The 8150-nt window shown below is 48.8% G+C and overlaps 1 pseudogene; it reads right to left on the minus strand.

The window, feature by feature from the left end:
• Nucleotides 1-194: 194 nt before the first annotated feature.
• LOC121481059 lies at nucleotides 195-5769 on the minus strand (annotated as a pseudogene).
• Between the last annotated feature and the right edge of the window lie 2381 nt (nucleotides 5770-8150).

Genomic DNA, 8150 nt, shown 5'->3' on the forward strand with positions numbered 1-8150 from the left:
AACTGGAATCTCTGTACTAGAGGGTATGTGCATTTGTATGATGGATATTGCCAGATTGGCTTTCATGCAGACATTGGACCAACTTATTTGCCTGCCAGCAAGATAGAGAACTGTAGGAGCCACCTGATGCTGAAGTATGTCCTGGACCAACTGCCCTTTCAATCATCAAAGAATTATCAGTTTGTCTCACTAACTTAGCGCAGAAGTACCAGCTGAGCTGCATCCCCAGAAAGAGCGGTGCTTGCCATTCCTGGAGCCAGAGAGGAATCTGAATCTTCCTGAACAGCAGCCAGGCCCACCAAAATCTCAGCTGGAGGAGAAGGCCTTTTGCCATCAACTGCTCTAATGCCTGACTTCTGAGGCTGGAGCTTCTTGATCAATGAGAGTCTGTTTCCACCTGTCTTAGCAAGTAAAATCTTGGCTGTCGCCCCTCTGATGGAGGGACACTAACAGTTGAGTCAGGGTACTTAGGATAGCAGGGTGTGCCATGGATGATCAACTGCTTAGCATTTTATAGGATCGTTATGTTAGCAACTTATAGTTAACACACGTAGGAAGACAGAAAAGAGGTAGGGTGTGAATTTCTAATAAGCATTAATGAATGAGAGCATTGATTAACATTGCTTATGTTGTGAAAGCTGAGCACCAAGATCAGGACCACATGGTTTTGTACATGTTCATTTTTTCAGCCTGGTAAACGTTTATTAAAGTTTTAGTGACTCTGTGAAATGTTTTTTTTTTTTAATTTTTTTTTTAATTTTTATTTATTTATGATAGTCACAGAGAGAGAGAGAGAGGCAGAGACACAGGCAGAGGGAGAAGCAGGCTCCATGCACCGGGAGCCCGACGTGGGATTCGATCCCGGGTCTCCAGGATCGCGCCCTGGGCCAAAGGCAGGCGCCAAACCGCTGCGCCACCCAGGGATCCCGACTCTGTGAAATGTTAATGGATTTCCCCTCCTCTTCATCCCACAACCACTACTCCAGTTGTAACCAAAGCCAGGCACCTAGATCCTCCGTTGTAGGTATTACTTTATAGCTCCATCTCTCATTTTTCTCCTTCCTATGGGGGCTCAGACTAAACTCAGGAGATATTCTAACAGCGGACTGGAACTAGAACCTGAAGCACTTCAGAAAACCCAGGCAACTTTCTCTCACCTTTTCTGCTTGTGTCTTTTTTTTTTTATTATTATTCATTTATGATAGTCACAGAGAGAGAGAGAGAGAGAGGCAGAGACACAGGCAGAGGGAGAAGCAGGCTCCATACACCGGGAGCCCGATGTGGGATTTGATCCCGGGTCTCCAGGATCGTGCCCTGGGCCAAAGGCAGGCGCCAAACCGCTGCGCCACCCAGGGATCCTCTGCTTGTGTCTTTTTAAGCACCTTGCTGCAAATCACAGTTACCATCAGCTCCAGATTTTACATACATTGTTTCCATCACCCAGAAAAAAATGCTGTCTTTCCTTTCTTACTTCCAATCTTAAAATCCTAGAGAAGGTCTCTTATTAGCCCAAACAGGTCAAGTACCCAACTCTAAAGTCAATGGTAAGACTGAGAACTGTGGGAACCTTGTGGCTGGTGTGAATGGGGTGGGGGGTGGGATGGCTGGAGGTGCAAGAGAGCAGAAAGAGTTACTGTTTATAGAATTCCAGATTCTAATTTGTTCTTCAACGCTAGCTCATAGGATCAGAATTTTAGAACTGGAAAGGGTCTAGGAATTCACTTAATTAGAACTCCTCACTTTATAGATGAAGTCACGGAGAGTCTCCTTTAATTACTCATGTCCTTTACTTGAGTTGATTTTTTGAGCATTTTTTCCTCCAGGTTTAGCTTAGCTTTCCAAATACTTGCCCTTAACGGCTATGCAAAGCTGTTCTTTGCCATTCTAACAGTTTTGTTTCTTAGATCTGCTACTGCTTCAGGAGGTCTCTAACTTTAGAGCCTGTCCATTGGTTTTTGCCTGTTATTGCTGTTCATTCTGGTTATCTTACAGGCACTTCTTCCTCTGCTGATCGCCTAAATGCTCTTCCCTGGGGCTGTGTCCTTAGGCACATTCTTTTTATCAAGCCATACATTTTGTCTAACTGGTTTTGTTAACATCTCAGCACTTTTTAAATCTCCACCTATGTCTTAGGAATCTCTCTTGAGCTCCAGAACATACTCAACATCCAACTGAATATCTCCATTTGGATATCCCATCGTCACCTCAAAGTTTGTCCAAAACTCAGGTCGCCTGGGTGGCTCAGCGGTTGAGTGTCTGCCTTCAGCTCAGGGCATGATCCCAGGGTCCGGGATCGAGTCCCACATTGGGCTCATTTTGGGGAGCCTGCTTCTCCCTCTGCCTCTTTCTCTCACTGTCCCTCATGAATAAATCTTAGAAAAAGGTTGTCCAAAACTCATAATCTTTTCAATACCCTCAATAATCCCTCATAATAATAATAATACCCTCATAATCTTTTCTGTACCCTCAATACAGTGGTACCACCCTCCATCCAATTGTCCAGTTTAAACTTTCCCCACTTCTCGTCCATCACCACCTTCAATCACTAAATCCTATATGATCTTTTTGGGATCTCTTCACTATCTTCCTCTTCATTCCATTGTCAGCTCTTTTGTTAGGCTGTTAGCACATTCTAACGTCTTCATTAGGGTTCCAGTGGTTTTTCTATAATACAGACTCATCTTTTTTTTCCCAAGTTTGGCATTAATCTGATTCTATTTCCTGTATAACTTTAAGTACCTAAAGATTTATTTCCACAGGCCTCAGAAAATGGGTAGAGATTACGGGACAATCTCCTCCCACTAAAAAAGTTGCATATTTTGGTAAGTGTCCTAGAGAGAAAAACTGTAATTTACATCAGCAGTGCTGTGCGAGATTCTTACATAAGACCCAAGACCAGGCTGCAGTGGAGACTTTAGTCCTTTGATCAGGTGCCCGGACAGAAACCAAAAGCAGTTGAGCATGACAGGGCAAAGGAGGCAGTGAAGGTGGAGAGGCATCTAGCACGGAAGGAGGAAGGAATTCCAGATTCCTCCTCGGAATGGTGGGTTTTCCTTTTCTTGTCTAAGTTGTCTCTATAGGAAGGTGCTGGGCAGGGACCCACCCCAGTGAAAGGAAGGGGCCAAGACTCCTTTAACTGGCCTGGGTGCAGGGCACTGCCAGCAGCTGATACAGGAGAACCTGCACTCTCAGGTTCAGGCCCACCCAGGGTGGAATGCAGAATAAAATGAATGTTTAGAGGAAACCACATTGCTTGGAATGCTAGATGGCCAAGCTTAAGCCAGGGGTCCAGTGCAACCCCTGCCTCACTGGTCAGCAGTGAAAAAATTAGTTTGGTTAGAAGAACAGCCTAGAATCACACCAGCCTCTGCTACCTTCATGCTCAGTGTTAGAAAAAGATGAACTGGGGGGGGTCCCTGGGTGGCTCAGTGCTTTAGCACCTGCCTTCAGCCCAGAGCGTGATCCTGGACATCCAGGATCGAGTCCCACGTCGGGCTCCTTGCATGGAGCCTGCTTCTCCTTCTCCCTCTGCCTGTGTCTTTGCCTCTCTCTTTCATGGATAAAATATTAAAAAGAAAAAGATGAAGTTGTGTGAACATTCTGATATGTTAATCCCTGGGGACTGCTTTATTCTTCCCAAAAGACTGTTGGTCAAATAACCCCCAAAGGCTGAAAGCTAAAACACACCAGTCCTGGTGTGCGGTTCCCTAAGAATGGACTGGCGGTGTGGTTGGGGTGATAGGGAAAAGCCGTACCTTCCTACAGAAGATCAGCTGACCTGCTCTCCCGCCCCAAATCTCAGCCTGAGGTATATTTCAGCGAAGGCAGGTAGCTGGGCTTCTCAGAGCAGAGAAGCAGTTTAAGAGCAGAAAGGAAATCTAGAGGGGATCCCTGGGTGGCGCAGCGGTTTAGCGCCTGCCTTTGGCCCAGGGCGCGATCCTGGAGACCCGGGATCGAATCCCACGTCGGGCTGCCGGTGCATGGAGCCCGCTTCTCCTTCTGCCTGTGTCTCTGCCTCTCTCTCTCTCTCTCTGTGACTATCATAAATAAATAAAAATTGAAAAAAAAAAAAAAAGAAAGGAAATCTAGAAAAGAACCGTCCTGATACAGACTTATCCCATGGTGTGAGGGGGAGGGCAAAGAACCCAGTGGCACTTTGCTTATCCAGCAATTTCTGCCCATTCCATAGGATCTTGAACTGCTCAGGGACTGGGAATTCATTAAAGTCACTGCCTTCTGTAGGATTAAAGACAATCATCTCAGAAGATGTGGCACTGAGCTGCCTGGTGGCTCGGTCAGTTAAGCATCTGCCTTCAGCTCGGGTCATGGTCCCAGGGTCCTGGGATTGAGCCCTGCATCAAGCTCCCTGCAGCAGGAAGCCTGCTTCTCCATCTGCCCACCCTCCTGCACTCGTACACTCTGTCCCTCTCTACTTCTCTCAAATAAAATCTTTAAAACAAAGATTTGACACCATCTTGCAATCCAGGGAATTCTTGCTCAGGTAAACGTGTCAGCCATCTGTTTTGCTGATGGAAATGGTTGGCACTTTACCCACTACTTGAACTTTGACATCCCTGCAATTGGTTACCTTCATGATGCCCACCATGTCACTGAACACCAGACCAAGTTTCTTACAGTTACCTACTGTAATGGACTTAATTTTGTCCTTGATTTGCAATGTCATGTTGACACACTTGGATATGTAAGCCAGCTGTTTCAGCTCTGTGTCATCATCAATCACTAGGTTAGAAACACTCTCCCGATTTCTCACTCTCCACTTCTTGCCCTCCAGTTCAGGTACAGCCAGATCCTTCTGTGTGGTTGGCTTGGGGGATGGGCTGACTCCTGGTTTAGGTGCAGAGAATGGCTTGGGGTCGCTTCGTACTGGACCACTCTGGGCCTTCAGGGCGGGGTTCTTGTGAGTCTTCATGTCATCAGATACATGTTTCAGGGCATGTGTGATGCTCTTCCCCTGGTTAATTTGTGCAACAGTGCTGGGAAGCAGGCCCATCTGAGCCTGAACAGGTGGCTGCGGGGTGCGGGGGGGCTGCTGGAGGGAGGAAGAGGACCTAATCCAGCAGAGGGTCCAGATGGCAATCCACCAAGTTCTGCCACAGACTCTTTTGGTCTAGGCCAGTCAAGTGGTATAGAACTCAATGTAAGCCTGTAGCTCAGTCCATATACTCAAGTAAGCTTTGACCCAGTCCACGTGCTTCTTATCAACATCTGTCTCCTTGAGGACTCAATCTGTATAAAACATGGCAAGATCGTTCCTTTCTTTCACACAGGGACCAGGCTTGGGAGCCACAGTCACCCAACCCAGGGCCTGGATACTATCGCTGACAGCTGACAGGTGATTGAACAACTTGCTGCTTCTGTTCATCCTCTGGAAGGTTATCACTTCTTGGATCTGCTCTGAGATGGGTGCCAACAAGTCAGAAAGCTTACTGCCTGCTGGCTGCTGGCACTGAGAGGCTGCAAACAAGAGAGCTTGCTCCAACTTCAGACCCGTGTGGACCACCTCCGCATGTTACTACACCATCTCCTCCAACCTCTTCACTGATCTTCAGGTACTCTGCTCCAGGAGTGGCAAGCGGTGAGTCAAAGGCTTGCACATATGGAGCTGCTCCTGCTTTTGGGGCGCTGTCTCCATACCCACAGTGCATGTCAGAAGCATGGGATACTGCCTCCAGGCGGCCCACTGCCCTCTCCAATCTTTCCACCAGCTTTTGCATGTCGGCCATAATGTGCCACCTGCTCAGAGCTCCGCCTCACCCCTGGACTTGGACTCATGTCTCTACCCTCTCCATTGTTGCTAGAGTGATCATTCCAAAACACGTATTTAATCAAACTTAATCTAATTAATTGAATCACATTGCTTAAAACCCCTCAGTGGGTTCTCATAACTTGAAGATAAACTTCACCTTCTGTATTCTTCTTAATACAGAACACTTGGCACAGAGCATTACTTAGTTTTCTGGCAGTGGCTCCCAAACTTCCCCTCAAGCATATTTTGCTCCAGTCATAAAGATCTTATAGTCTTATAAATATTCCATACTATCGCATGGTTTCTGGTCTTCAATTGTGCTACTTTTCTTCTGTCTAGTTTCTTTTTAAAAAACAAGTTAAAAAAAGATTTTGTTTATTTATTCATAGAGACACAGAGAGAGGGGCAGAGACACAGGCAGAGGGAGAAGCAGGCTCCATGCAGGGACCCCGATGCAGAACTGGATCCAAGGACCCCAGGACCACACCCTGGGCCAAAGGCAGATGTTCAACCGCTGAGCCACCCAGGTGCCCCTCTGCCTAATTTCTTTGTTCAGTTAGCTCCTACTTATCCTCTCAGATTAAATCTGAGTCACGTCATCAGGGAATACTACACACAATTTATGCCTTCTTGGATGAACACCTGACTTTTTGGCTGAATTTACCAAATATAGAGATAGGTCTTAACTCACAGGATTTTTAAAATCAAAGACTGACAACGTGAGGTTGTAATTTTATATTATTCTGGAACCGGTGTGTAAGACTATGGAGTCAGTACAAATACAGTACTTTCTATTTTATTTTTAAAGAAATCTTTGCCTTACTTGATGGGATGAGCACTGGGTGTTATTCTATATGTTGGCAAATTGAACACCAATAAAAAATAAATTAAAAATTAAATAAATAGGGATCCCTGGGTGGTGCAGTGGTTTAGTGCCTGCCTTTGGCCCAGGGCGCGATCCTGGAGACCCGGGATCGAATCCCACGTCAGGCTCCCTATATGGAGCCTGCTTCTCCCTCTGCCTATGTCTCTGCCTCTATCTCTCTCTCTCTCTCTGTGACTATCATGAAAAATAAATAAAATTTTAAAAAAATTAAATAAATAAAAAAGAAATCTTTGCCTTTTTTGAAGTCCAAACAATAGCTCACGGTATCATATTCCAAAAGCTTTATAGTTTAGCTTTTCACATTCCTGGAATTGATTTTCGTGAAGAAGTAAGAGGTTTCAGGTTTCATTTCATATACTTTTTTTTCATAAGGATACCCTATCATCACAGAGCCTTCACTGAAAAGACCATTTTTCTCCGTTACTATGCGATGGCACCTTGACCGTAAATCAAGTCTCCCATACGTGATAAAACTGTCAAGAAATGCAAGGAAAAAAAAAAGGAAAAAAACAAACAAAAAGAAATGCAAGGAAGAGACTGGGCAAGGTCAGGCTGGTGGTTTGCTCAGGAAGGGGGCACGGGAGGGTATTTGGAAGGGGCCTGCCACTTCTCTATTTTTGATCTAACGATGACATATCTTTTCAATACTTAAATTTACCTTTATTTTCTATGTCAGACTAGAGCTGTGTTATAACGGTTAAAAGACGGGCGCCAGCATCTTTGCAAAGGGAGTTCCTGGGTGTTCTCAGCCGGGAGGGCGGGCGCGAGGAGCAGAGGCGGCGCGGGGTCCCGGGGAGGCGAAGCCAAGGCCGCGGCACTGAACGGACAGCGGCCGGGGCACGGGGGCACGGGAGACGCTCGGAGGCAGCCGGGAGCCCCGCCGCGGGGACCGCTTCCGGGTCAGGCCGCAGCGCGCTTCCGGCCCGACTGAAGCCACACGCACGGCCATCGGCGCGCGGGGACCGTCGCCCCGCCCACCGCCCCGCCCCATCTCGCCCCGCCCACTCCCGCCCCCATCCTGCCCAGCCCCGAGCCGACCCCGCCCCGTCTCCTCGCCCCGCCCCGCCCCGCCGCGAGAGGGAGTCCGCTTCGGCCGCGGACTCGCGAGGACCAGGCGGCGCCGCGGAGGCCTCTGGGAGGGGGCGGGCCCGGGCGGCTTCTGGGCCTTCTGGGCGTTCTGGACGTGCTCCGTCGGCGGGGCGGGGTGGGCCGCGGCGTGCGGGGCTCTTCTGCTGCAGCGGCGTGGGTCTGCCCGGGCAGAGTCCGGGAGCGGTCCCGAGGCCGCGGCAGAGCCGCGTGGAGCCCGGGGCTCGGAGGAGCAGCCAAGGTTAGGGCAAGGCCGCGAGTGGGGGTGGGGAGCTGAGGGGCTGCGGTGCTGAACGCACGCGGCCCCGGGCGGGAGCGGGGGTCCGGGCGGGAGCGGGGGTCCGGGAGGGAGCGGGTCCGCCGGGCGGGAGCGGGGGTCCGGGCGGGAGCGGCAGCGAGTCGCGTCTGCCT

The sequence above is a fragment of the Vulpes lagopus genome, chromosome 23, assembly GCF_018345385.1.
Source record: "Vulpes lagopus strain Blue_001 chromosome 23, ASM1834538v1, whole genome shotgun sequence".
Lineage (NCBI taxonomy): Eukaryota > Metazoa > Chordata > Mammalia > Carnivora > Canidae > Vulpes > Vulpes lagopus.